The sequence below is a fragment of the Humulus lupulus genome, chromosome 9 (assembly GCF_963169125.1).
Source record: "Humulus lupulus chromosome 9, drHumLupu1.1, whole genome shotgun sequence".
In the NCBI taxonomy this organism is placed as follows: domain Eukaryota; kingdom Viridiplantae; phylum Streptophyta; class Magnoliopsida; order Rosales; family Cannabaceae; genus Humulus; species Humulus lupulus.
The window spans coordinates 58,009,849-58,031,830 of NC_084801.1; positions in this window are offsets into that span (position 1 = coordinate 58,009,849).

Here is a 21,982-nt window from a genome sequence, read left to right on the forward strand (position 1 = left end):
CTGAAAAGGCTTAGTGGGCAATGTTCCTCTCGCGATGCTGATTCCAACGGTACCAACAACTCATCAAGAGAATGTCAGTGTCGGCTAGAATGTCGCCTCAAAGTTTTGACGGCGAAACTTCGGAGCTTCCGTACGAGCGCATCTTTATGCCGATTGCCACCGAACTTGGGGGTTGTTGTTGTCACCGGTCAGGGGTGTCACAGATCCGGCGGTGGTTAGGTCTGGTTGTGGCCTTAGGTTGTCAAAGAGAGAAAGAGATAAATGAAGATAAGAAAGAAAAAAAATGAAAGTGAAAGAAAGAAAAGAGAGTGGAGTCAGGGAGAGAGAGAGAGAAGGAAAAGGAGAAAAGTCATTTGACTCTTTGACTCATGTGGGCCCCATCACTTTAAAAAATATATTATTTTATTAAAAAAAATCTGAGCTTTTACAAAAATTATTTTTTTGAAAGCATAAATACCTAACGTTTAATTTTTGTTGCAAGCGTTTCTTTTTTCCGTTAAGTAGTAAATACCAAACTTTTTAAATTGGGATATTGGCGGCATAAATACCTACGTTTAAATAATTGTTGCATTTAACTACCTAACTTTTAATTTTTGTAGCATAAATAATAAATAAATTAGTTTTAAAAAGAAAATATTTAAATACTAATTTTAATTAATACAAAATGAACACCTAAAACATGAAATTAAAAATTAATTTTTATATTTAGATATTTTAAAAAATTCAAATTTAATTACAAAAATATTTCTAATATCTAAGATTTTTCAAAAGATCTAATATATAATTTATGATACAAATATTAAAAGTTAAGTCTTTAAGTGCAACAATTACATAAATTTATGTATTTATGCTGCCAATATCCCTAATTAAAAAGTTTTGTATTTTCCTCTTAATGGAAAAAAAAGTAACAGTTGTTACAAAAAAATTAACGTTAGGTATTTATGCCGCAAAAAAATAAATTAGGTATTTAAATGCAACAGAATCATGAAATTATGTATTTATGTCGTCAATATCCCATTTATTTTTAGTACCTTAAGTAATTATGTTTCCTAGTACGACCCACTTTTTAGCTTGATTTGAAGGTAATATTGACCCTTTTAACGGTATTTGTTTTTTAGATTTGAGTGGCCTGAGAATTTGTGAAAGGGGTTAGAACAACCTTTCTGTTGTACCCTAAAAATTAGCACGAGTTTAATCACTCAGCTAGGGGTACAACTGGCAGATGGATATGTGAAAAAAGCATCCAAGTAGAACATCTGGTTAATAATGATGTGAGTAGCTCAAATTGGGACTTGGCGATACGACATTCATGTTATTGTCAGGCCACCTCTTAGGAAAACGATCCAGTTCGAGACCTGTAGTGGACAGATCTTCCTTTGGGCATATTGAAGTTAGTTCGAGTTAAGGTTCAGATAACCTTGGACCCCTAGCTCGGTGAAGATATTCAGTTCACAGAGATCTTGTCAGAACGCATACTGAAGGATCCTAATAGACTCAGAGGCCCTTTATACACTCATTAATGCCCAGGCTCTATTGCATATTTATCATTTATTATCCGAGATAGCAGGAGTATATTCCCTTCTGTTATCAAATCATATCCCAATGTAAATGGGAATAATCAGTATTAAATGCATACCACATATAGTCATATGGTTACCCAAACTTGTCTAGGAAATTCTCCTATAAATATCAGGGATAATTGACAGGGAAGGGGACGTTGTTTTTGTATTACAGAAACTTTGTAGAAATTGTGAGAGAAAACCAATAACACTGTCTCGTGGACTAGGTGGATTTTAACCACTGAACTACGTAAAAGTTGTGTGTGTACGAAAATGTTCTTATTAATTCATTACGGTTTACAAATAAGCACTAATATCCATATTAGATTTATTAATCTACTATTGGTGAAAAACCGCGTCAACACTTTCAAATGGCTTGAGTTTACCCTTTAAAACTGTGTGACACCCACAAAAAAGTAACACATTTCTACCTAAAAAATTAAACCAAACATAGGGTGCACTATACATTCTCACCCATCTATTCCCTACCCTTACACCAAACACCCCCTTAGAGGTTTAGATTGTATTATAGTTGCTATTAAGAGGTACTTGGATAAGTGCTCTATTTTACCTCAAATTAATCATGTGCTCATATGCTTGTTCATTTTTCTTTTTCTTACTCAACTAGTCAACTGCTGTACTTTGGTAGCTGGTTCATTTCCTTTGTGGTTAAGGAAGTTTAAATTGGATGGGTTTAATTTTTAATACCATCCTTTCTTTTCTTGTAAAAAACAAAGAAAATGATATTAAATACGGTCAATATTCACAACAAAATTTGGGAACCATTATCGGAAGTTGGTGTAGTCAATTTTATAAAATTAAGTAGAAAAGATGATGATAAACAACTTGTGGTGGAGACTAGATTGAAAGGGACGTACAGTGTTCGTTCAACCAAACACGACTAAAATGTCCAAGCCAAGAGTCAAGTCTTTCTTTAAAAAAGTGCCTTAACTTGAATCCTAAGTGGTTGATCACCAGAACTTGCTTAAAGCTTTTAAGTAAATTCTTTCTATTCAGAGATCGGAGAGTTGGAAATACGTACCAGAATGCTACTCGTAAGCACTATAGAAAACATTGAATAATCATAGTAATTTCTTTCATTCTTTCTTTATTTTTGCATTTCTTTTACAACCCAATTTTGTTACGATCAGTTAGAAGCATTAGTATCAGTTATCGACAAAAATCACTATAGCATTCAGGTTTCATGTCCAAAGAGGCTATTTCCTCAATTATTTTGCGACTATATTAGTATATATTAACAAATTTATAAAATTATTATGTTGGAGAAAATATATTAAAGATGAGGTTTGAGACGTTGCAATGAACAACTAAAAGTATCTACTTACATAATGCAGAGTTTACATATTTATAATTTTAGGACCTTTTGAGAAAGGATTGTGTTAGTAGGTATTGAATATAAAATTTTTAATTATTTTATCTCCAAATATAATAATAATAATAATTATTATTATTATTATTTATTATTTTTTATTAGAAATATTTCTATATACATCTTTGCTCTTTCTAAAGAAATCCTTGATAAATTTTATAATTTCTTTCCACACCTTCTAAAAAAATTTAGTGCAAAAATATCCCTATTAGCAAATTCAAGATAAAATCTACCTCAATATACACCTCCATTATCCATCCCAACTATTCTATAGGAATTTTGTTCATGAATCTCCAATACATTGCCCCAGTGTTCCTGAATCCAAAAGGCATGACCTTGTAGAAGAAAATGCCAGGCTTGGTCTTGAACGAAATATGAATTCTAAGCTCCTCTACCATTGGGATCTGATTGTAACCCAAATAAGTATCTAAAAAGCTCATTCGTTCAAACCTGTCACTGCATCCACCATCCGATCAATCATTGGTAACAGAAAACTATCCATAGGGCAAGCTTTGTTCAAGTTAGTAAAATCGATACATACTCTTTTCTTCCCACTCTTCTTTGGTACTACCACTGGATTGGTAGTACATGATACAAGCACTATTCAATATCTTCAGTCTATAATAATCTTTCCACTTCCTCATTGATCACCTGGTTGACTTCCAGAGCAAAACGTCTTTGTTTTTGTTTCACAACAGGAAACCATTTATCAATGTTTAGCTGATACGTCATAATGGTTGGATCAATTCCAGGTATATCTTGTGGTGACCAAGAAAAAGTTGAGCAATTATTTTCAATAAACTCTACTAAGGATTTCTTTTTCTCTTCAAACAATTGGGCACTTAACAGCAAGGTTTTCCATGAGTCCTCCTCGTTTATCCAAACTTTTTCAAGTTTGTCAATTTTTACTCTGGCTTTGTTGTATCCTCCTCATCTTCCACCGCTTTCAAGTATGTTGATAACTTGCCCTATAATTTTTATGTGAGCTCTTCGTGCTCTCCACTATCTCCCAAATGGGTTTGATTCACTCCATTCATTAATGCGCAAAATTTCTTTGCCTACCTTTGACAACCCTTGATATCAATGGTATAAGTCATGTACAGAGATTGGCACCATAATACCTTGTCTAAAGTAGAAGCAACCCCTTGCATCCTACACACCCATGATCTCGTGATTAGTGATTTGTATCTAGAGTAAGAATCAATCACAATGAAATCAATTGTCAAGGCCCGTTCTGCTGCAAATACCTTCACCTCTATTGCATCTTTAGGCACCACTTTTGTGCTATTAAAAGACAAAATTTGAATTGTAGAATCTCTCAGCTTCTCTTCCGAAATCCCTATCACTTGAAAAGATTCATAAAAGAGGATCTTTGCGATACTTCCCCCATCTACTAGTAACTTGCTCACCTGAAAATCCTCTATTTGCAATTTAATGACCAAAGCATCATCATGTGGGAGAGTCACTTTCTTCAAATCCTCTTTTGTGAAGATGATAGAATGCACTGGAAAATACTGCTATGTAGGCAGTATATAATTGACAAAATGTTGTAAACACTGTAGTCTCTTAACTAGTTCTTCAATTCTCCTTTTGAATTTTAGTGTTGCTTCACTCTATATAGAGGTCTTTGCATACACATCAATCATCGGGATTTGATTTAAAGGTTGTTTCCCTTATCCTTAGTTTTGTCGTGTTGTGGAAATTCTTGTTCTTATGTGATATGAGTTGGGGAGTTTGTGACAATTGGGGGAATCTTCATGTACTGAGAAATTCCTCCAATTTGCAATATTTGTTACAATTGATTGTACAAAGCTCAAGATTCTATTATAGTGTGCCCTACATCTTTATGGAATAGGCAATACTTATTTAGATGTCTTCTTTTCAATGATGAATTTATCTTGAATGGCTCTTTCCATGTGGACTTTTCTTTGTTTTTTCATTGTAGATTGGATCGATCGAGACAGTGGTCTCTATGTGTAGATATTTCTAGTCATTTTCTCCCCACATTCGTTTATTTCTATTTCCCTGTGATTGAGGGTGCCTTGACTTCCTCTTGTCCCTCCTCTCATTATACGGTGGGTTCCCCTCCGCAGGCTTTGTAATCAAAGTAGATATTTTTGCTTCTTCTTCTATGATCGACAATATTTTGAATACTCCTTACGTTCAGATCTAGATATCGCTCAAATCTCTTAGGAGGTTTAAGTAGAGTTTCTCAGACAAAAGTGATCCCTTCTGTAAACCTTCCCTAAAAAGGTTGGTCGCTATCATCTTATCGACATTGTTAATCTGATGAACCAACTTCAGATACCTATTTAGGTAAGTTCTTGGATGTTCATTTACACCTAGTTGAATTTATTATAGAACTCCCATCGTCTTTGGCGTTTAAGTATTCCCCCCATATTGTTACACAAATTTCTCCTCGAGCTCTACAAATGAACTATTCGACTTTGGTTTCAACTGTTGAGGATTTATGGTTATATACATTCCAAACTAACACTGAATAATGGGAATAATTCAATATTACAAACCCTAGATGCTAATCAAGAACCTTATCCAAAGTATGAATGCAAATCTTGATAATCAAAGAACATATTCAAAGTATTAATGCAAATCTTGATAATTAAAGATCTATTGATTAAATGATTTTAACATGAAGTTAGAATCATTAATCATCAAAACTAACAATAATGAATACAATTAAAGAAGTAAATCACAATAGAATAACACAATTGCAAAGTTATAAGTTAGAGAGATACAACCATTGATTTGAGCACTAGAATCTTCAATTTGGGGAACATCTAAAGGCTTATACACGAGGAGTATTGCTGTCCAAAAACTTTTTTCCAAGTCTTCCCAATGTTGCTTGAAGCTTCTTCAAGAATGAGATTTGATATTGAACAAGCCTTTGAAACTAACTAAGTCAAACAATTCTTGATGAGTTCTCTTAGAGAAACACATTTATGTTATTTGACACTCTAATAACACTTATTTATTGCATTAACATTGTCATTAAGTCCAACGAATAGGATTATAGCTTTTAAACACATCATTTGGAGCTAAGTCACATAACTGTACGGTCCCACACGGACTGCCCAAGCGATGCGTTGCCTGCTAGGTGGCGAGGCAACGCCTGCTGGGGGTTTTGTCTCCTAGGTACTTTTAGGTGTTGTGTAATGCCCTGGTTACTCCAAGACCGTTATTGTGGACTTTAAACAGTGCTTAACTCGCTAAACGAGTCATTTGGTTATATACGTGCATCTAGGTGTTATTAATAGGCTAAGGTGAAAAAACTCTTGATAAAAGGAATGGATATATTTTATTTAAAATATTTAATAGTACATGGGCCCATAAAAGTGTTTACAAGTTATTTACAATCCAAAATGGTCATTATAGTATAAAAATTACAACCCACCAACCTAAGCGGCAAAATATAGGGTTAACTCCTAGTTCCTCTGAGAAACACCCTGGCCACGGTGGTCAAGCGGCCGCATATGTACACATCACCACCTAAGCTCTCCACTCAAGGATAGGTGAGCTTTTCTTTCCCTTTACTTGCACCACATAGCACCCGTGAGCCAAGGCTTAGCAAGAAAACTTATTACTGCATGTATGTAATATCAATAAATGATTATGGTAATCATTATGGGGCTTGCAGCCCAATCAGATAAGTGACTATCAATATTCTGGTAATCATGCTGGGGCTTGCAGCCCAATCAGATAAGTGACTATTGAGTCACCCGCTATGCAGGTGACTAATAAGTCAACCTCTAAGGATCTGTTCCCTGTATAGATGACTAATAAGTTCATCTCTAGGGTTCTGCTCCTTAAATAGATGGCTAATAAGTCCATTAATGGGGATCTTCTCCCTAAGCCATGTGACGTATCAGTCACCTTAGCCTTTTGGCTCTGGTTCTAAGTAACTAGCCTTTAGTTTAGACAAGTGCTTTTGTTTTCATCGAACTTATGGTCGGTCAAGCATTTCATGCTTATGTTGATAATGCTTATGTCGATTAGATCTACTCTTTTCGGTTTGCGTTAAACATGCTAATATTGTAATTGACTCATAGGTCAATTCCATACGACCAGTGCTCAGTACTTCTGCCGAACTTGACTAATAAGTCACAGCTTCACAGTCAATACTGACACCATTGCCGATTCTAACTAGTAAGTCAGTACCACTCACAAGTAAGCAAGACTGTTAAGCATTTAATGTGCAATCAATGTCCACATATTGAGCACTCAACACGCCTCATCAATAACCACGCATGTCACATACTGGGTGCAGTTTTCTTACCTCTAGCTCGAGGGTAAAATAATAAAGGAACGACCCTTTGAGAACGATCAATCCTTTGATCCCTTAGTGGTCACCTAGTCATAACCAAATATGGAATTCCATTAATAAAATAAATCATAAAAGGGTTCGTGGTCTAAACCTCGCTCCCGGGACCTCGAATCCTACTAACCCGGTTAGTAGATTCGATCCCGAGCCTTAAAAATTGAAACCCTAAGCCTAAAACCCTTGAAAACTCCTCCTTGGCATGAAAGGAAGGGGCGGGCCGCATCTTGTCCTAGTGAGTCGCGACGCGCCCCCAACTCAAAGAGCACTCTGCTTAGGTACCAGGGGTGGGTCGTGACTTGCTTGGGCCAAGTCGCGACTTGACCCCACGAACACAGCACCCCTTATCATTTTCTCCATTAAAATCAGCCAAAATCCTTCCCCAATCAACCTAGAAATCACACCCAACCATTACCACAACTTATCCATCATTCAACCAACAAAACCTAAGCTTAAAACCATTTAAAACCTCATCAAATTCCCATCTATTCAGTCCAAAATATCAAATAAAAACCAACTAAAAAACATAGCAAAAACCAGAAAAATAATGGTTGAAACCTTACCTTAAACTCAGGTTTGAATCCCCTTCAATGGCTGAACACTAGCCAAGAACCTCAAGCTTTGATCTTCAAGATTGAACCATCTGTCTCAGCTTCAAAATTCAAAGGAAAAGAGAGAAAAAGATGATCAAGAGGGAGAAGGAAAGAACTCTGTTTTACTGCCTTATTATCTACAACCTTCCATTTAGTTTAAATATATCCTAAGGTCAAATGACCAAAATGCCCCCAAGCCTAACTATTTCCTTAACAGCCACTAAGGGAAAAAGTGTCATTTCTCCTCTAATTCCGTTAATCATAATTAACGTCATCCAATTCCCATTATTCCCAATATTCTCCAATAATTAATAAATCAAATCCCATTACCCTTTAATTTCTGGTAATGTACTAATCATCAAATTACCCCGAGACTCACCCCGAGATTCACCCCGAGCCCGAAAATTAATCTCGTTATGACTAAACCACTAATTTACATTCTAAGATCGTCTCATGCTGAATAACTTGAACAAATCCACATTATAATGTGGTCTCATCCATAAGTCATCAATATGCATGCAAAAATATACAAATATGCTCTCAACGAGCCATGTTACCAAAATAGCCTTACAATGAAAAGTGGAGCCACATACATGCATTTATCATCATATAATAATATAACTCCCATAATCATGCATATAATCATTTAATTGCATAATAAATCAATTATGACCCTCTTGGCCCCCTAATCCAGGCATTAAGCCACATTAGGGAATTTGGGTTGTTACATGTTGCATCGCCTTCCATAGGCAACGTAACGTAGATGCCTATGTAATAATGCCCCGAACATGACCTCAAAATGTCTCCAAACTTTTTGGGCATTCTTAGATATCTCATTGTATCACTTTAGACCCATAATAGTCAATTATAGATGCCTACTACACAATCTCATATTTTCACTTCAACTTAAGTGAAAATTGTTGAGTGTTTTGCATTTCATTATGTAAACAACTTAACCATTATATTTAACCAATCTCAACATTTCCCCACTTGGTTAAATATAATCCACTCTTCTTACCTCATACAGTATTGTTGCATAAAATAAAATATATTTCAACTTGACTTTTATCTTAGTGAAAGCATTACAAAGACCTATCGAAGTCATTCGGGTCTTAAAGATTGAACCAAGTACTTTTTAGTGATAAGATCGGTAACACCTCACACACCTCCACTTGACCATTCATTTTCCAAATTTTCTTTCTTTGCAGTCATATGGCCATGTGCGCATCCATTTCATGAACATTCCGGGGAGAAACTCCAACTCCCATGAAAGGCAGCACCACCTCTATGTTCACATAGGTAAAGTTCTTATAGTATCTTTGCTACCTTTAGAGATGTTTGTTTCACTTAATTGAACGTCATTAAAAGCCCTAGGCTTAATCCTCATTCGATAGCAACAAACACTAATCATCCTTTGATGGAACTCACTGTTATGTTATTGTTGAAACTATTCATTTATCAATGATTTGTTCTTACATGTTCACAATTTTGGAGTCGGGTTGCCATCATTAGTGAATCTCTTATTCTATGGTTTCAGTGCCATCCTCTTTGAAGTGGAACTTACTAACTTCTTCACAAGAGCATTTGTAAATGGATCTGCCAAGTTCTCACTTGTTTTAACATATAAGATCGATATGATTCCATCTTGAAACAATTGTCTCACATACTCATTTTTTAGACTTATATGTCTAGAATTCCCATTATAGGCTGTAGCTAATGTGGCTTCACTATCACAATATATCAAGATCGTTGATACATCATCCACAAAAATTGAGATATCCAACATGAAATCCCTAAGCCACTCAGGATCTTTGTCGGTTGTTGCTGGAGCTATAAACTCGACCTCTATGGTTGAGTGTAAAATACATGTTTGTTTCTTTGAACCCCAAGAAATCATTCCTCCTTCAAGCATAAACACCCAACTAGTTGTGGAAAGATTATCTCCCATACTCGATATCCAACTTGCATCAGAATAACCTTCAATTATCTTCAGGAACTTTGAATCTTGGAGACCTAGCTGCTTGGTCCTCTTAAGGTACCCTAGAACTCTCTCAATTGATTTCTATTGTTCCACAGTTGTTCCTGTTATCAAACTTCTCATGTCATTGTTTCGGTGTTTGTTTTAATCCATGCAATGATTTAACAAGCGTACACATTTTATGTTCATTTCCCCTTAGAACAAAACTCTCTTGTTGTTCCATATAGATCTCCCCATCGAGATCTCCATTTAGGAATGTCATTTTGACATCCATTTGATGAAAATAAAGGTTATATATTGATGATAATGCAAATATATAACCTTCTCTTGTGGTTGTCCTAGCAACTGGTGCATACGTGTCAAAATAATTGATTCCTTCCTTTTGTTTAAATCCTTTGGCTACTAATCAAGCCTTGAAGGTTTGTAATGTGCCATCGATGTGATATTTCCTCTTAAATACCCACTTGCATCCAATTAGTTTTAAAACTTGTGGAAGGTCTACCAATTCCCATGTGTGGCTTAAAAAATGAATCCATCTCATCATTTATTGCCTCCTTCCAAAAAGCGGACTCTCTTGAAGACATTGCTTCTAGGTATGTTTTGGGATCATCCTCAACTAGAAGACTCATAGGAAATTTTCATGTGAATTCTTCAAGCCTACCCTCTACCAGGAAGAGTATCTCTACTTGAGAACATTTCCCATTTGATCACAACTCTTTAAGCCTTTGACTTCTACAAGGAAATATAGGTTGCTCATCAACCTTTGGATCTTTCTCTTCATTAGATTTTCCAACATTTGGGGGCTCTTGAGAGTTGCTATCACAGTATAACATCTTCTCAAAGAACTCTATTTCTCTTGATTCAATTATTACATTAGAGTCCAAGTCTAATAGCCTATAGGCCTTGATATTTGAGGTATATCCAACAAATGAACACTTAACGACCATTGGACCCAACTTGGTCCTTTTAGGCTTTATTCTCTTGCAATAAGCAAGGCACACCCACACTTTAAGATAGGTTAGGTTAGGCTTCTTTCCTCTCCATAACTCATATGGAGACACATTGTTCATTTTCATAGGAATTTTGTTATGGAGTGTATGGTGCAATGCATTCATGTATAATATCATGTTGTTCACAAAACATATTAAAATCATTTGAAAAGTATTTACCGCCTTTGTCACTTCTAAGAGTCCTTATTTTCCTTTCCAATTGATTTTCTACTTAATATTTAAAGATTTTAAATGCATTATGTACGCCCTAATATTCAGCCCGGGTCTTTTATGTAGCTCGAGTATAGCTGGCTAGCTAAGAACAGTATTAAAGGACCCACAAGTTGATATTTTTTATGAGAAGGCAGTGTAACCCCCCGGGTAATAACATGAGCTGAGGAATACGAAGCATTAAGGTACGAGCTAGAGATGGATATAAAACACAGCGTTCTGAGCACGAGCTGGCGTTATGTTCAGGTCGTGGTACTCTGACAATCTGGCATATTCAGGAGTCTTTATAAACCTGGATACGTTATTTATAAACGTGCGTGGTAAGACACATTACATGTCCGTTACCCCTGAATTCTCGAACACGTAACATAAACATGCATGATCAAGCATCACATGTCCAATTATGCCAGACGACCCATGATCAATTTTACCTAATGATTAGACCATACCTTAATATATATTATAATATTCATTATTTGTGCAAGACAGGTCACAAAAAATGATGTGTATTCACGTGATGACCCCTACACCTATCTTGGGATGGTTCTTCTATAAATACCAAGACCCGGGATAGGAAAGGGGTGGGTTTTTCTTTGTGTAATGCAAATACTCTGTCAAAATATATAGAGATATACAGTAATAATATCGACTCATGGACTAGGGGGATTTTAGCCTCTGAACCACGTAAAAAAGGAACGAGTGCTCTTGTTATATCATTCTAAGCATCCTTAAGAGTTATTATTGTTATTACAGTTTGTCCTTAAGCACTCATTTATTCCAGCTAATTACGTAATACACTGTTGGCGAAAAATCTCGTCAACAGTTTGGTGCTTTCATTGAGAGCTGCAAATAAGTGCCATTGAAAAAGATTCATAACAAAGTTCATCATGGTGGTCACTCGTTCAAGGCGCTGTAACGAAACGAATCAACATGGTGGGCAGGAGGCTCACCATACCGATGTTTCCGACGAACAAAACCCAGAGATTCAGCAGTGGTCGGGAAAGCAACCTATGGGCCACGGAAACACTGGAAGTTCAGCAACTCTACCGCCAAATCCGAACCCGGATTACTTAATTGTGGTGGATTTGGAGAACATGCAGTTAGGGAGCCATCTACCAAAGCAAACAAGCAAATCGAGGAAGTCTTGGCTCGGGTACCCCCTCTTACAACCGATGTTAACGTCGGAAAGAGGCAAGGCGGGACTCGTAAGTCCCGCTGGGATAGTCGACCCAGGCCCAGTGGGTCGATTAGAACCTCAACTCCAAGTTCTACGCTAGTTTCGCACAACCACCAAGAAACCTCGTTTGGTGGCTTTCCCAGAGATCATCAACGAGTCAGCAGGTCGGTCAGAACCTCGACTCCGAATTCGGCGCCACCGTCAAATGCCCATGGCAACCCACACAGATGGTCAAGGACGAACTCCCAAAGACGACATGTCCCAACCGACTTCCCTGTACCGCAATCAGATCGCCAGGCACAAAGAACCAGAAATGGTGGAGTAGAGCGACCGCGAGCTAACTTGGTCCGGCTTGATGGGATGATAATCGCCTCACCAATCAGACATCCTCCGTCGCCGATAAGGCAACCGTCCCCACCTCGCTCAGCTCAAGATGTTCCAACCTACGAAAATAGCTGGAGGAATCCTCCTCCCGTTGCCCCTGCTCATGTCCTGCGAGCTCGCGGTAATATCCCAGATCCTCATCCTCGGCCGCAAGCTCTGAGCTTGTCTAATGGAAGCTATTGGGCGAAGGGTCATCGAAGTGAGAGGACCAGCATAGATTTGAGGAATCAGCTGAGTTCGGCTCAGAACCCTCGAGTTGATCCACATACCAATCTGCGAGATCGCCTAAACTCACAAAAAACCACTTTAGCTCACGATGGAGTGAGTGGCACTCACCACGAGGGAAGTCCTTTTGAAGTGCGGGATAACGGGAATGCCCCACCAAACCAAGCTCGAACATGGACAGACAATAACCCGTCAAACGCGTACGGTCAAATGGGAGCTATTGAACAACCCCAGGGAACCAAGGACCCAACCCTCGAGAGGTTGGCCTAGATGGAGGAACTGATGAAAAGACTCCTATCAGAGAAGGAAAAAGACGAGTATGACTCAGGGGACGAGCTCGAGCTTTTTGCCCCCAACATCGCAGCAACACCATACCCGCTGGGTTTCAGGATGCCCCATTTATCAAAATTAGACGGAGATGGAGATCCGTCTGACCACTTGGGGATGTTCAATACCCTAATGATGGCCCATAACATCGGACCCGAGTTAAAGTACTTAGTATTCCCTTCGACTCAGGTCAGACCGGCTAGGCAATGGTTCAAGCAATACAAAAAGCATTCTATCAGCTCATGGAAGAGCTTCTCCGCTGACTTCAAGAGGGTGTTCTGGGCTTCCCAATCAGCTCGGATAAAGCCAGACTACCTTGCAAACATAAAGCAGTAGCCCGGAGAGCCTCTGAAAGCTTACTTGAGTAGGTTCGCCAACATTGTTGTGCGAGCTAGAGACGAGGATGAAAGAGATCCGTGGAAAGATGAGAACAGGAATCCTTGTCGGAGGTGACCCGTGGAAAGAGATCCAGAGAAAGGGCGTCAACACAGTGGACGAGTTCCTGAACAGGGCTCAGAGGTGGATCAACCTGGAAGAGGTGCGAGCTTCGGTCGCAAGAACCAGCCAAGTCCCTGCCCAACCCGTTGGAGCAGTAATGGATGTTGCAGCTATGTCTCAAACCATTACCCAGAATAAACAAGGGCGAGGAAGCAAGAGGAAGGGAAGTGGCGAAGGTGACCAGAATGGTTCAAAGAAAAATAAGCCCGTGGAGAAGTTCAAACCAATCTACGCGCCTTACGCTGACCTCGTGGATACCAGAGAGTGCATATTCTTGGAAAATTCTTCCCGCCTTCCGTGGAAGAAGCCTGAGCCTCTAAAAAAATCAAAGGGCGAAGAGAGACCCTTCAAAATTTTGTCGATTCCACAATGACATTGGTCACAACACCGATGACTGCAGGCATTTGAAGGATGAGATCGAGACGGTCATCAAGGCTAGGCCCCTAGCTCAATATGCCCGGAATCGAATCACTCATAATCAGCTCGCTGGGTAAAACATTCAATCAGCTCTGGAAACCCCACAAATCAGACCGGAGCCCAGGTGAATCAGGACACCCCTCCTCCGATAATAGGAGGAGAGATAACCACCTTCTTTGGAGGCCCTCATCTGGCAGGCACGAGCAAAAATGCCCAGAAGAGGTATGTCAATGAGCTGAGGTCTCACAATGGAGTTGAGTCCATCCCAGAGTAGCGTTTTTCTAAACAACAATGATTGGAGAAACAACCAATCAGTTTTACTGAAGAAGACGCTAGTCATGTCCAGTTCCCGCATAACGACCCTCTAGTCATAATCGTCCAGCTCGCCAATCAGAGATTTAGGCGGACACTGGTTGATAACGGGACTTCTGTGAACCTACTATTCAGGTCCACACTAGAGAAAATGGGATTGTCTGTTGACCAAGCTGAAGGTAACCTCCATGATGCTGTATGCGTTTTCCGGTGAAGGTTCGACAGCTATCAGAACGATCGAGTTAGTTATAACCTTGGGTGAGGGGCCACGAACTATTTCCAAGCTGCTCGAGTTTGTGGGCGTAGATTGTCTGACCGCATATAGTGCAATCTTGGGAAGGCCCACGCTGATGGCATTCAAAGCCATAACTTCTGTCCACCACCTCGTGATCAAATTCCCTTCATCAACGGGAATATGTACTATCTGAGGCAATCAGCTCGATGCCAGGGAATGCTATAGCATTTCCATGAAGGGAAAATCACAACCTGGGCAACAAACAATGGCCGTGATCGAGGCGAACAATCCTAGGAAGTTAGAGCTGATCCTGGGATGGAAGAACACCAGCAAGTCAGTTGAAGGGGAACCACCCCGAGTGAGGATATTGATCCCCGAATAGGTGAAGATAGGTCCGAGCTCCAGGCTATTGAAGAACTCGAAGAAGTAAACGTCGATCCCAAAGTTTCTTCGAGGGACGTTAAGCTCGGGAAAAATCTTGACGTTGAAAGAAAGGCAGAGCTGGTAACATTTTTACAAGAAAATCTAGATGTTTTTTCTTGGTCCCATGAAGACATGGTAGGAATCAGCCCGAGTGTCATCATGCATACACTAAACTTGGACAAAAGCATGCCTGCGAAATCCCAGAAACAGAGGCGTATGGGTACGACCTGAGCTGAGGCCCTGCAAGAAGAAGTAGCTCAGCTGTTGAAGTACGGTTTTATTCGCGAGGCTAAATACCCGATCTGGGTTGCAAATCCTGTCCTAGTCCCAAAGCCAAATGGGAAATGGTGGACCTGCATCGATTTCTCCGATCTGAACAAAGCCTAGCCCAAGGATTGTTTCCCCTTACCAATGATTGACCAATTGGTGGATGTTATCGTGGGGCACAAGCTCATGTCCTTCATGGATGCATACTCTGGATATAACCAGATTGCTATGAACCCCGCGGCCCAGGAGCATACTAGCTTCATGACTCCAACCAACGTGTACTGTTATAAAGTCATGCCCTTCGAGTTGAAGAACGCAGGAGCGACCTACCAGAGATTGGTCAACAAAATGTTCGCTGATTAGATCGAGATAAACATGGAAGTGTGTGTTGATGGTATGCTGGTCAAGTCAAAAACTGTCGATAACCATGTCCCCGATCCGAAGGAATGTTTTGGGATTCTAAGGAAGTATAGTATGAGGTTAAACCCCCAGAAATGTACTTTCAGAGTAGCGTCGGGAAAATTTTTGGGATTCATAGTCAACACCAGGGGGATAGAGGCAAACCCCGAAAAAATTAGATCGCTGCTAGAAATGCCTTCGCCCAGGTCGCATAAAGATGTCCAGAGTCTGACAGGAAGAGTGGTAGCCCTCAATCGGTTTATTTCTAAATCCACCGACAAGTGTTTGCCATTCTACAACCTTCCCCGGGGGACCACAAAGTTTGAATGGACTAAGGAGTGTGAGCAGGCTTTCCTCGACCTGAAGACACATTTGGCCGAGCCACCAGTATTATCTAAACAAACGGTAGAAGAGCCTTTTTTTCTCTATTTAGCTGTCACGGTAAATGCGGCCAGCACCGTGCTGGTCCGAGAGGAGGACCGAGTTCAAAAGCCAGTATATTATATAAGCAAAAGACTTCTCGGAGTATAATCTCCGTATCCTCTAATGGAAAAGATGGTGTTCTTCCTTATTACGGCCTCCAGGAAGCTTAGGCCACATTTCCAATCCCATTCAATCCATGTTATGACCGATCCGCCTTTAAGGCAGGTGCTGCAAAAACCTAAGACATCGAGACGTCTGTTGAAATGGGCGGTCGAGCTCATCCAGTTCGAGATACTGTACGTACCCCAAACTACGATCAAAAGCCAAGCCCTGGCTAATTTCATGGCCGAATGCCCTGGATTCCAGGAGGAGTCCTTGAGAGAACCGGTGCAGGAATTATGGAGAATCTTCGTGGACGGCTCATCTAACGAGAACGGATCCAGAGCTGGGATCATCTTGATATCCCCAGAAGGGCATCGTTTCCACTCTGCGCTGTGGTTCAAATTTGTAGCGTCCATCAATGAAGCCAAGTACGAAGCCTTATTGGCCTGGCTTAGAGTGGCGAAGGAATTGAAGCCCAAGGCTGTCCAATGCTACAGCGATTCCCAGCTTGTGGTAAACCAAGTGTCTGGGGAATACCGAGCACGGGGGGCCAAGATGGCGAATTACCTGGCCAAGGTAAAGAAATAGCTATCCGAGTTTGAATATAGCCTAGTCGAGAAGATCCCTCGCGAGCAGAATGCCAATGCCGACGCTTTGGCTAGACTCGCTACCTCCAAAGAAGCCGAGACTCTGAGCATAGTACCAGTGGAATTCTTGGAAAGCCTTAGCGTGGCAGAAAGCGCGATGGAGGTCAAGATGATCGATATCAGGCCGACCTAGATGACTCCCATAATAGAGTATCTTACGACAGGGAAATCGCCTGACGAGCAGAAAGAAGCGAGGAGAATACTCTATCATGCAGTACCGACGTGGCCGTTCCTTGCCTCTTCTACGATGTGTTCTGCCAGAGGAAGCCAAAACTATTTTGCAGGAGGTGCATGAAGGCTTCTGTGGGGATCACGCTGGGGGGCAAAACCTGGCCTTGAAAATATTAAGGTAGGGGTACTTTTGGCCCACGTTATCAAAGGAGTCCATATCATATCTCCAAAAGTGTGATAAGTGTCAGCGATTTTCCACAGTCGCCCGAGCTCCGCCAGTAGAGCTAAAAATGATATCATCCCCATGGCCATTCGTAGTGTGGGAATTGATTTAATTGGAGATCTGCCCATGGGAAAGGGAGGAGTTCGCTATGCAGTAATGGCCATCGATTATTTTACGAAGTGGGCGGAAGCGGAGCCCCTGGCAAGAATCACCTCAACAAGAGTCCTTGACTTCGTGTTCAATAATATTGTTTGCCGGTTCGGACTGCCAAGAAAGATTGTATCAGACAATGGAACCCAGTTCGATAACGGTCTCTTCACTGAATTTTGTGAAAGACACGACATAATTAAAAGCTTCTCCTCGATGGCCTACCCGCAGGCCAACGGGCAGGTCGAGCCCATGAATAAAACTCTCAAAGAAAGCCTTAAGAAGAGGTTGGACGAGGCCAAGGGAGTCTAGCCCAAGCAGCTCCCGCAAGTACTGTGTGCGTACCGGACCTCCCACTGAACTTCCACGGGGCACACCCCTTTCTCCTTGACTTTCAGAAGTGAGGCTGACCTCCCCGTCGAAACAAAGATAACCACGCACATGCTCCAGACCTTCATCCAGGAAAGGAATGATGATTTGCTCAGCACATCCCTCGACCTAATTGATGAAAAATGAGAAGATTCGTAGCTACAGCTCGTGCATTATCAGCAAAAAATCACTCGTTATTTTAATTCAAAGGTCAAGAAGCGTATCTTTGGTTTAGGTGACCTGGTACTTAGAAAGGTCTTTTTGGCAGGCAAGGACCCCAAAGACGGTGCTTTGGGTCTGAGCTGGGAAAGGCCCTATCAGATAATGGAATTCATAGAGGAGGGAACTTTCAAATTGGCTCGACTCAATGGAGAAACAGTTCCATAGACCTGGAATGCTATGCACTTAAAAAGGTTCTATCAATGATCGTACCGCCTCACTATGTAAGGCGTAGTTATAAAATCCATGTAATTTAAGAAATAAGATAATCTTTGTGTATTTCTTGTGTTTTTATATGGTTCCATCTATGTGTTAGTTCGGGTGATAGCGTTGGTCCAAAGCAATCAGGAAATCTCACTTTCTGATCGCTTGGGGGGCATGTACCCCATGCAGGGGATTAAAACTTAGAAGTTGATAAAATTGATTAACCAGTGTTTTTAAAAAAAAAAACACGAGGTGCCAATAAAACTAACACGAACTAAGTTTTAATTAAATACCTTGGATACGACCAGGTTCCGAAACTTAGAAGTTGGTAAAATGGATTAACCAGTTTTTTCTAAAAAACGCGAGGTGTCGATAAACTAACTCAAACTAAGTTTTTAATTAAAAACCTCAGATACAACCGGGTCCAAGGCCAGATACTTAACAGGTAGGATATAAATCCATTTTTGGTTACGGCCAAAATTAAAGTATCTATCTCGACCTAAGGGTCATTTCCTAAGGTTGTAAATGTACAACTCATGAATCATAAGAGAAATCAGGGAATAGGTAAATGGTAGATGCAGGAATTAAAAATAAATTCTTTTGAGGAAAATAACCTCGTACCGAGCCAAAAGCAGCAAATGTTTACAAAAAAAAGGGTGTAAAAGTAAACAAAGGAAAAAGAAAATTAAGCCCCTCCTAGGCACTTAGAGGATGTCACCTCCTCGGTCTCCTGCCCGCCAGCGGTGGAGGCTTCCCCAGTCTCGCACTGCTCTTGTTGTGCCCGGGCCTTGAACTTCTCAAGATAGAGATCCCACACGTCAGAGCGAAAAAAGGAGAAGTTTCCTTCTTGGTTGTAGGCCCAGCAATGGTAGAGCATGCTCTCCATGGAGGATATTGAGGCTTCCTTCTCCTCCTTAGTAGCTGCCTCCGCCTCCAACTGCTTGGCCTTGGCCTCCGTGAGCTCGGCCTTTAGGGCAGCCAGGGAAGCCTTCATTGTTTGCTTGCCCTCTTGGGCCGCCATTAAGGCAGCCTTTGCAGGTTGCTCGCCTACTTATGCCGCCATCAGGGCAGTCTTGGCGCTTAGTTCGCCTTGTTGAGCAGCTGTAAGGGCAGCTTGAGTAGTAGACAGGGCGACCTGAGCAGTCTAAATCTCAGCCTTGAGCTCTTCATTCATAGCCCTGGCCCAAGCTATGCTACGATGCTAAGCCAATACCACCTGCAAGGACCAAGAAAACAAGTTAGACACATACTGGAATATAATCGAAAGAGCATATTCAAATAAGAAAAATGGGTTTACTGTGAGGTTCGTTCCCAGAGCTGACTCCATGACGTTCTCCAGGCTCCTCTCCTCAATCGCCCTCAGGTCCATCGGTTTGGCCTTATAAAAGTGCTCCACCGTGTGGTTCGCCGTCTAGTAAATGGTCCCCCGAAATGTGTTTGGAATTTGCTCCAGGTCCTGAGCATTGACCGGGATGCGTACGGTGGTGGAAAGGATGACCAGAGCTGGAGGATCAACCGGTGCTATCTGGTCCCGAGCAAGACCGGAAGGAAACTAGGGAGGAGGTGGATGCAGACCCTTTTTGTATTGAGCAGCAGCAGCTGGAGCAGCCGAGGATTTGGAGGTCGTTCTGACCGCGGGTGGAACCTTCTTGGATGAGAACCGGGGCTTCTTTACTGTCGGCCCCGAGCTGGATTTCCCTTCCTGAAACATCGCACGGATGTCGGGAATCCATTGTTGTGCCATCTCCTTGCCTAAAAAGAAAGGGAAGTACGTAAGTGTATGTACAAATCCGTCAGTCCACAAAGTATGTATGCATGTTTAGGATATAACAAAAAGTCCTACCCTCCGAGCTAGAGCAGGAGTATACTGCCACGACCTCTGGCCGTGGAACCACTATAGGAGAAGGGGAACCTAAGTCTATAACTTCTTGGATCAGGGGAGGCTCAGGCTCAGGTTCTACCTCGGGGCTGGATTCTTCCACATATTGCCTAAGCTCAAGGGAAATGACACCATGGAGAAGGGAAGGCGACGACCTAAGGTTGGTCCCGTACTCTTCGAAAAGGGCCAACCTAAAGGAAAGGGTGTTATCAACAACTATAGTTCTCCTAGGAAAGCCCCTGTCGTGGTGAACCACTAAGTGATCCACACACTGAAGCAGGGTTATGTTGCGGTCGGGGTCATTGGGGCTGGCGGTGCACGAGTTGGTTTGGGTTTTACCTAACAAACCTAAGGTCAACAGTAGCTCTATCTAAGTCCCTAAAGGGGTATGGGTTACCTTGGCCGGAGGGGCCGACTACTGCCCTCGACAAAGCTTGTTCCACATCTGGGTCCCGAGCGGCTTCAGGAGCTCGCCTCTTTCGCACGAGTGGCACCTCGGCCTTTTGCTCTTCATAGTCATCGGCCTCACCACCCCCTTCGGGGATGGGCGCTAGCTCACGGACGACCGGGTGGTTAGCCTGAGTCCTCCTTAAGGCCAGAGTCTGGCCTTCAGCAATCAACTTACATGCCAAAATCGTGTCATTAGACACGAGCTGGCGGTAATCCTTCTCTCTAGATGGAAGCCCCGCCAAAGTGTCGTATTGATCACCAAGGGTCACTGATTTATCTGTCCTCGCAAAAATGGCTGGACGAAGATACTCCAGTCAGTATACACGTGAGAAGACTAAGTACGAAAGAATAATTAAGCGAGCTGAGAAAAGAAAGAAGACTTACGAGGACGGTTGAAATATCGGTGTTTGCAGTTGCAAAACCCATTCGACATAAAGAATTGGTCTTTGAAGTCATTGGGGTGGCTGGGCAGCTCGATGACTGCAGGTGAGTTTGGGAATCGGGTCAGATAGTATAACCCGTCACCTAGTCCCCGTTGATCTAGGCTGGCCTTGAGGCAGAAGAAGTAAAGGATGTTCGTAGGGGTGGGGACCTCCCACTCATGCTTCAGGAAAAGGTACTTCAGCCCCACCAATAGCTGATACGAGTTTGGGGGGAGCTGGAACGGCGCCAACTGCACATAGTTGAGGAAGTCAGCGAAATACTGGTCGAGGGGAAGGAAGGCCCCGGCCTTAAGGTGCTCATCACTCTAGGCCACGAAATTGTCCTGGAGTGGTGCGCAGCTCCTCTCCCCTTCGAAGGGAGGTTGGACGATGAGGACGCCGGTCCCGACCTCGATATTGTGGGACAGCAGGAACTTGTTGACCCTTCCTTGGTTCGTGATCTTGGAGGCTATCCTCTCCGCCTCAAAGAAGGCATCAGGTCTGACTACAACCTCCTCCTCCACCACAGGGCCGAACTAGGGGATGGGAGATTCAGAGGCGACCTATATTCCTTTGTTGGCTCGTTGAGATGATGAGCCAACTGCGTTCTTCTTGGGCACGCTTTTCTTGGGTGCCATTAGCTCACCTATTGAACAAGAACGATGGAACTCTTAGTGGGTGACCTAGGATTGTTATACAGGTAAGAAATAACAAAGAAAGGCTAACGATTCTAACACATGAGCTGATGCAGTCTCAGCCCACGATGTAGTGCCACGCGCTACCTATGCTACATGCCTAGGTTACCCAGCAGACCCCTGATGTTTAGGGATCCGTGTGTCAGAAAATCAGGCCACTACCCTCCTTGGGAAGCGGTTTAGAGCAAAACTGCTCAAGAAGCATAGCCCCTAAGCAACCTAATTTCGAGCCCTGAAAACCTTTCATCTTCTACATGCCAAATGGGTATTTTCTAAAGAATTACCCAAGAA